Source organism: Pelophylax lessonae (genome assembly GCF_965119305.1).
Source record: "Pelophylax lessonae genome assembly, chromosome: 11".
Taxonomy (NCBI): Eukaryota; Metazoa; Chordata; class Amphibia; order Anura; family Ranidae; genus Pelophylax; species Pelophylax lessonae.
In genome coordinates this window covers 170,394,673-170,402,394 of record NC_138778.1, presented here as the reverse complement: position 1 = coordinate 170,402,394, position 7,722 = coordinate 170,394,673, and the positions used below count along the sequence as shown (strand labels likewise).

Here is a 7,722-nt window from a genome sequence, read left to right as displayed (position 1 = left end):
ATAGTGTTCTGTTATAGAGAACACTATCCAACTCTTATATATTCAGTACAGTAACAAAATTAAATATTGAAAAAAAAATAATGTTCAGTGTTCACACACTTTGCATTCAAGTGCAAAACTAAGACACACAACTGTAAACCTGTGTAATAAGAAACAGAGGAAAATCTGACCTTTAATTATTAGTGCAATTATCTGTGTATCTGTAGAACTGTGTAAAAAGAAACAAAGGAAAACCTGGCCATTAGTGCAAATCTCTGTAACTGTATATTGGGCCTACTGCACAATAAACAGAAGTTTTGTTACTGTACTGAATAGTTAACAGTTGGTTAGTGTTCGTTATAGAGAACACTATCCAACTCTTATATATTCAGTACAGTAACAAAATTAAATATTGAAAAAAAATAATGTTTAGTGTTCACACACTTTGCATTCAAGTGCAAAACTAAGACACACAACTGTAAACCTGTGTAATAAGAAACAGAGGAAAATCTGGCCTTTAAGTAGTATAATACTGCACAAGAAACAGAACACTATCCAACTCTCCATGTAGATTAACATGTTGTTCGTTCTCAGTGAAAATGAACAATACATTAATCTATACTCCTCTCATCTAATAACTAAACCAGTGGTTGTATCGTAGGAGGAGAAGCTTTTCGAATCTTTTGTCTGACAGTCTGTTCCTCTTCGGAGAGAAGACAAGCTTGCCCAGGCTGAAAAGTCTCTCAACAGGTGCACTAGATGGAGTAGCAGCATTGTAACGTAGTGCAATATTCTTGATGAGAGAAAATCCACACAGAGAGTTAAAGTGTTGTGTTGAAGATCTAATATAGTCTGCCACCTGGTTTTCTGCTGCTGAAGAGGAGGTTTCCTCCTCGTCCTCCTCAAAGGAAAATAAATCGTTCTCTTTGGCTGACTCTGTGTGATGTGTAGATGTGGTGTTGTTACCTTGTTGTGGTTCTTCAAGGACAATTCTTCGGCACTCTGCCAGCAAACTTGCCTTAGCCTTATCCTTTAACTCCTGTGAGCGCAGCCAGCGAAGCTTGAATTTCGGAAGCGTTACGGCAGCAAGTATAGCCTCTTCATTTCCCAGGACATCAGAAAATCTGGTTTTGATAGCCTGAAATAATAATCATAATTAGTAGCAGTTGTATTTATTATTATATGAGTACTACAGCAATGTTCACTTAATAAATAATAAAATATTAAATTAAACTTACTGTTACTATGGCTTCAGGAAGGTCCCTCAGGATTTGCAGGCCACTTTGAAGGGCTTCTGTTTTCAGCATTAATGTTTCAATCGTTGGTAGGAGTGTACCATGAAAACAATTCTCTTCTCCCTGAAGTATATCCAAGGCAACTGTAAGGGGCTTCATCGCAATACAGTACTCCTTTCCTCAGTTCCCTTTCTGTTATCGCTGTCAGTCCTAATTTGGAAGAAATGGTGTTAAGGTCTATCATAGATATTTCACAGATTCGAGCCAGGGCATCATAGAAGGAATTCCATCGTGTTGTACAAGGTACAAGCAGCTTTTTTGACACCAACTCATCAACTGTTTCAGTAGCCAATGCTGATCGACTAGTCTTGTTCCATAGGGCAGTACATTTGGCAGTAGCACTTCTATAAACAGCCTTTGTTGCAGATTTTGAGAGCAGCCACTTGTCCACATCTGTGCATGAAATCAGATTTAGTGTGTGTGATGCACATCTCTTGTGGGGGGGCAAAGTGATCACATCACCATCATTATCCTCACCACCAGTTGCATGCAGAGCATCATTAATGTCTGTAAATGTCACCTCATCGTCATCGTTTTCTTCAGAATCACTTTCCTCAAGTGGCTGGTACCTCTTAAATGCTTTAACAAAATTAGAGCCATTATCAGTCACTGTTGCTGTGATTTTGTGTGTTATCCCATATGTTGAGTGTATATTGTCAAGCTCAAGTGCTATGGCGTCATGACTATGATGCCGCTTAAACCGTCTGCAGGCAAGAGCTGCTTTCTCTCTTTCCATGTTATTTGGATTGATCCAATGTGCTGTCACACCCAGGTAACTTTTATTGTGGCAAGTCCAGATGTCTGCTGTAGTTGAAATATACTGTAACTCCTCAAATGACGTTTTGAGCTCAATATTCATTTTTTCATATTCACTGTCTATGAATTTAGCAAAAGTGTTTCGGCATGGGGCAACCCCCTTTCCTCCTCCTCGTATTGGTATTTTAGCAAGGATAGCCCTGAATGACTCAGACACCACAGTGGACAGGGGGAGCATGTTTTCAACAACATACCTTGCAATCAATGTATTTAGCTCGGGCTTGGTCACGTGTTGCTGACTCGCAAAATCGAGCGTTGCTTGTTTTAACAGAGTGGGTCTGTCTCCTTCGCTACCTGCATTCGGGGTTGGGTTAGCAGCAACAAGTGTCATGTTCGCATGTGTTGATGTGAGGTGCTTCATAAGATTTGAGTTGCTTGAGGCAGACGCGGATAAAGTCTTTTTTCCTGGGCATAGCGTGCATGTTACATAAACATTCTTGCCTTTAATTTCAATTAGGGAGAAGTAGTGCCGGTACTTCCAGTTCGAGAATGCTAACTTTGATTTTACCCAGCTCGTCGCCATTGTCGCTGACGGCTGGTGTGGCACTGCACTGGTGGCTGACCTGAGCTGAGTCTGACTCCTGAGTTCTAACTCCTGAGTCCTCCTGACTGTGGTATTTTATTTTTTTTGGTATCTGCTGCTGCCTGGACTGGCTGGCTGCTGCTGGGCGGCTGCCTGGCTGGTGGTGGCGTGGCACACTGGTGGTGGCGTGGCACACTGGTGGTGACGTGGGTGTGGCACACTGGTGGTGGGTGGCTGCCTGGCTGGTGGTGGCGTAGCACACTGGTGGTGGCGTGGCACACTGGTGGTGACGTGGGTGTGGCACACTGGTGGTGGGTGGCTGCCTGGCTGGTGGTGGCGTGGCACACTGGTGGTGGCGTGGGCGTTTGGCACACTGGTGGTGACGTGGGCAGCACACTGGTGATGGCGTGGCACACTGGTGGTGACATGGCTGTGGCACACTGGTGGTGACGTGGGTGTGGCACACTGGTGGTGGGTGGCTGCGTGGCACACTGGTGGTGGCGTGGGCGCTTGGCACACTGGTGGTGACGTGGGTGGCACACTGGTGATGGCGTGGCACACTGGTGGTGACGTGGCTGTGGCACACTGGTGGTGACGTGGGTGTGGCACACTGGTGGTGGGTGGCTGCGTAGCATACTGGTGGTGGCGTGGGCGCTTGGCACACTGGTGGTGACGTGGGTGGCACACTGGTGATGGCGTGGCGACGTGGCTGTGGCACACTGGTGGTGACGTGGGTGTGGCACACTGGTGGTGGGTGGCTGCGTGGCACACTGGTGGTGGCGTGGGCGCTTGGCACACTGGTGGTGATGTGGGCGGCACACTGGTGATGGCGTGGCACACTGGTGGTGACGTGGGTGTGGCACACTGGTGGTGGGTGACTGCCTGGCTGGTGGTGGCGTGGCACACTGGTGGTGACGTGGGCGGCACACTGGTGTGGGTGGCTGCCTGGCTGGTGGTGGCGTGGGCGCTTGGCACACTGGTGATGGCGTGGCACACTGGTGGTGACGTGGGTGTGGCACACTGGTGGTGGGCGGCTGCCTGGCTGGTGATGGCGTGGCACACTGGTGGTGGCGTGGGCGCTTGGCACACTGGTGGTGGCGTGGGCGCTTGGCACACTGGTGGTGACGTGGGCGGCACACTGGTGGTGGGCGGCTGCCTGACTGGTGGTGGCGTGGCACACTGGTGGTGGAGTAGGCGCTTGGCACACTGGTGGTGACGTGGCACACTGGTGGTGGTGTGATGGGTGGCTGGTGGGTGGGTGGTGGCTGGTGGGGGTCTGAGTCCTGACTGTCTGTGAGGTTTTTTTTTTTTTGTTACCTGCTGTGCTGGGCTTGCTGGTGGTGGTGTGGCCTCTGGCCTGTCAGGCACACTGGTGTTGTCCGGGTACCTCTGGCTCCGTCCTCCTGCAGGCCTCGGGGCCTCTCCTCTTCTGGGCTGGCTGTGTGCGTTGGTGGACTGGTGGACTTCCTGCTGGCTGCTGCTGCCCAGTGCCCTACTGCCCTGTGGTGGTGGTGGTGGAGTCTCCTCCTGGCCTGGGCTATATCGTTTTTAAACTGTGTGACTGACTAACTGGTGGTCTCTTACTGTCTGGCACTGCCCAGCCCACTGGTTGACTACTACTAGTAGTACAGACTTCCAGTTCCTTGTATATATAATATATTAATTATATAATATTGGCAGTGGCACTAAGTTGGCACTTGGCAGGCACAGTGTGGCACTGGCAGACTGGCACTGTGGGTGCCTGGGCGGCAATTGCTGGGTCGGATCGCCTCGCCGGACTGCGGACTCTATGATTGATGACTTCCCCTTAGCCTGTCCTCTGCTGCTGCCATGCTGGCTGTGTGAGATCGTGCGACCGACGTCACGTGACTCACTCGATGAGTCTCCTCCTCTTCTCTCTCCAGGACCGCGGACAGCGGTCATAGAGGAGAGGGGGAATACAATTACATCTACTGCCTCTAGTGGCGGTAGATGTAATTGCGGTAACGCAGCCGGAAGTAGCGGCAGCGGCGTTACAGGGACAGAACGAGTAATCTGATAGATTACTCGTTACCCTGAAAAGTAACTGCGTTAAGTAACGCCGTTTACTTAAACGCAGTTACTTCCAACACTGCTTATAAGTAGTGTTGAGCGAACACGGACTGTATTATTCGTGTTCGTACCGAATAATTGGATTTTTTGTACCCGAACACGGACACGGACACTTTACTGTATGTTCGGGTAAAAATCCGTGTTCGGTCGTTTTATTTCCGGGTTTTGCATGCTTTGGCGCTCTTTTCATGGCGGGCTTTCAACAGCCAATCAACAATCGTTTAACTGGTGTGCCTTAAGCCATCCCAGCCATGCCTGCAAATGTCTCAGTAGCTGTGATTGGCCGTCTGAAGCATGTGACCAAGTCTTTATAAGTTCGAGGCAGCCGCAGCGGCGTCATTATGCTGCTTAGATTCAGGGACAGAGCACACATCAACGTGCTGGCTGCTGATTAGGGAAAGATAGGCAGGAAAAAACCATTTGTGTCCGGATAGAATTGAGGGACAGGTCGGAGTGTTTAGGCAGGGCGAGTTGTAGGCATTTTAGGGATAGAGTCTGCTGAATTATAGGGTCAGTGTCTTCTACAAACTACAATCGATATTGCTGTGTGGGGGGTGGGGTCTGCACTCAATCCTGATCTACGATCTCTTCTCAATCCTGTTAGGGACAGAGTCTGCTGAATTTTAGGGAAACTGTGTTCTACAAACTACAATCGATATTGCTGTGTGGTGTGGGATTGGAGATAGGCAGGTGTCAGTGATCCACATCCATTTTTCTGTGTGTGAGCTGCAGTGAACACAATCTTTTTGGGCTGCAGTGAACACAATCTTTTTGGGCTGCAGTGAACACAATCTTTTTGGGCTGCAGTGAACACAATCTTTTTGGGCTGCAGTGAACACAATCTTTTTGGGGTGCAGTGAACAAAATCTTTTTGGGGTGCAGTGAACACAATCCTTTTTGGTGTGCAGTGAACACAATCTTTGTGGGGTGCAGTGAACAAAATCCTTTGTGGGGTGCAGTGAACACAATCTTTTTGGGGTGCAGTGAACAAAATCCTTTTTGGGGTGCAGTGAACAACATCCTTTTTGGGGTGCAGTGAACACAATCTTTTTGGGGTGCAGTGAACAAAATCCTTTGTGGGGTGCAGTGAACACAATCTTTTTGGGGTGCAGTGAACACAATCTTTTTGGGGTGGAGTGAACAACATCCTTTTTGGGGTGCAGTGAACAACATCCTTTTTGGGGTGCAGTGAACAAAATCATTTTTGGGGTGCAGTGAACACAATCTTTTTGGGGTGCAGTGAACACAATCTTTGTGGGGTGCAGTGAACACAATCTTTTTGGGGTGGAGTGAACAACATCCTTTTTGGGGTGCAGTGAACAACATCCTTTTTGGGGTGCAGTGAACACAATCTTTTTGGGGTGCAGTGAACACAATCTTTGTGGGGTACAGTGAACAGAATCTTTGTGGGGTGCAGTGAACACAATCTTTGGGGGGTACAGTGAACACAATCTTTGTGAGGTGCAGTGAACACAATCTTTGTGGGGTGCAGTGAACACAATCATTGTGGGGTGCAGTGAACTCAATCTTTGTGGGGTACAGTGAACACAATCTCATACTTCTGAAGGTTTGAGGGTGCTGCCTGTTCCATACTCCCCCTACTCCTCATCTAGCCTTTTAGGGGTACAAACAATAGTAATTGGGGCCTAGTGTGGTTGTGTACGTGTGATATACATACACTTTTTTGGGATCATATTTTCTATTCCGCTATTTAATCAAAAACCTTTGGGGATCAGTTAAATTGGGGGATAGTCTGTGTTGGTACGTGTGAGAGAGATCCACCTTTCCAAGTTGTTGGGGTTCATCTCATACTTCTGAAGGTTTGAGGGTGCTGCCTGTTCCATACTCCCCCTACTCCTAGCCTTTTAGGGGTACAAACAATAGTAATTGGGGCCTAGTGTGGTTGTGTACGTGTGATATACATACACTTTTTTGGGATCATATTTTCTATTCCGCTATTTAATCAAAAACCTTTGGGGATCAGTTAAATTGGGGGATAGTCTGTGTTGGTACGTGTGAGAGAGATCCACCTTTCCAAGTTGTTGGGGTTCATCTCATACTTCTGAAGGTTTGAGGGTGCTGCCTGTTCCATACTCCCCCTACTCCTAGCCTTTTAGGGGTACAAACAATAGTAATTGGGGCCTAGTGTGGTTGTGTACGTGTGATATACATACACTTTTTTGGGATCATATTTTCTATTCCGCTATTTAATCAAAAACCTTTGGGGATCAGTTAAATTGGGGGATAGTCTGTGTTGGTACGTGTGAGAGAGATCCACCTTTCCAAGTTGTTGGGGTTCATCTCATACTTCTGAAGGTTTGAGGGTGCTGCCTGTTCCATACTCCCCCTACTCCTAGCCTTTTAGGGGTACAAACAATAGTAATTGGGGCCTAGTGTGGTTGTGTACGTGTGATATACATACACTTTTTTGGGATCATATTTTCTATTCCGCTATTTAATCAAAAACCTTTGGGGATCAGTTAAATTGGGGGATAGTCTGTGTTGGTACGTGTGAGAGAGATCCACCTTTCCAAGTTGTTGGGGTTCATCTCATACTTCTGAAGGTTTGAGGGTGCTGCCTGTTCCATACTCCCCCTACTCCTAGCCTTTTAGGGGTACAAACAATAGTAATTGGGGCCCAGTGTGGTTGTGTACGTGTGATATACATACACTTTTTTGGGATCATATTTTCTATTCCGCTATTTAATCAAAAACCTTTGGGGATCAGTTAAATTGGGGGATAGTCTGTGTCGGTACGTGTGAGAGAGATCCACCTTTCCAAGTTGTTGGGGTTCATCTCATACTTCTGAAGGTTTGAGGGTGCTGCCTGTTCCATACTCCCCCTACTCCTCATCTAGCCTTTTAGGGGTACAAACAATAGTAATTGGGGCCCAGTGTGGTTGTGTACGTGTGATATACATACACTTTTTTGGGATCATATTTTCTATTCCGCTATTTAATCAAAAACCTTTGGGGATCAGTTAAATTGGGGGATAGTCTGTGTCGGTACGTGTGAGA

At 47.4% G+C, this 7,722-nt stretch overlaps 1 pseudogene across 1 annotated transcript; it reads right to left on the bottom strand.

The window, feature by feature from the left end:
• Nucleotides 1–610: 610 nt before the first annotated feature.
• Nucleotides 611–1,458, bottom strand: LOC309566935 (annotated as a pseudogene). The gene is made up of 2 exons: nucleotides 1,218–1,458; nucleotides 611–1,117 (listed from the first exon to the last, which is right to left on the bottom strand). The product of its transcript is annotated as an uncharacterized misc_RNA (transcript).
• Nucleotides 1,459–7,722: the final 6,264 nt, after the last annotated feature.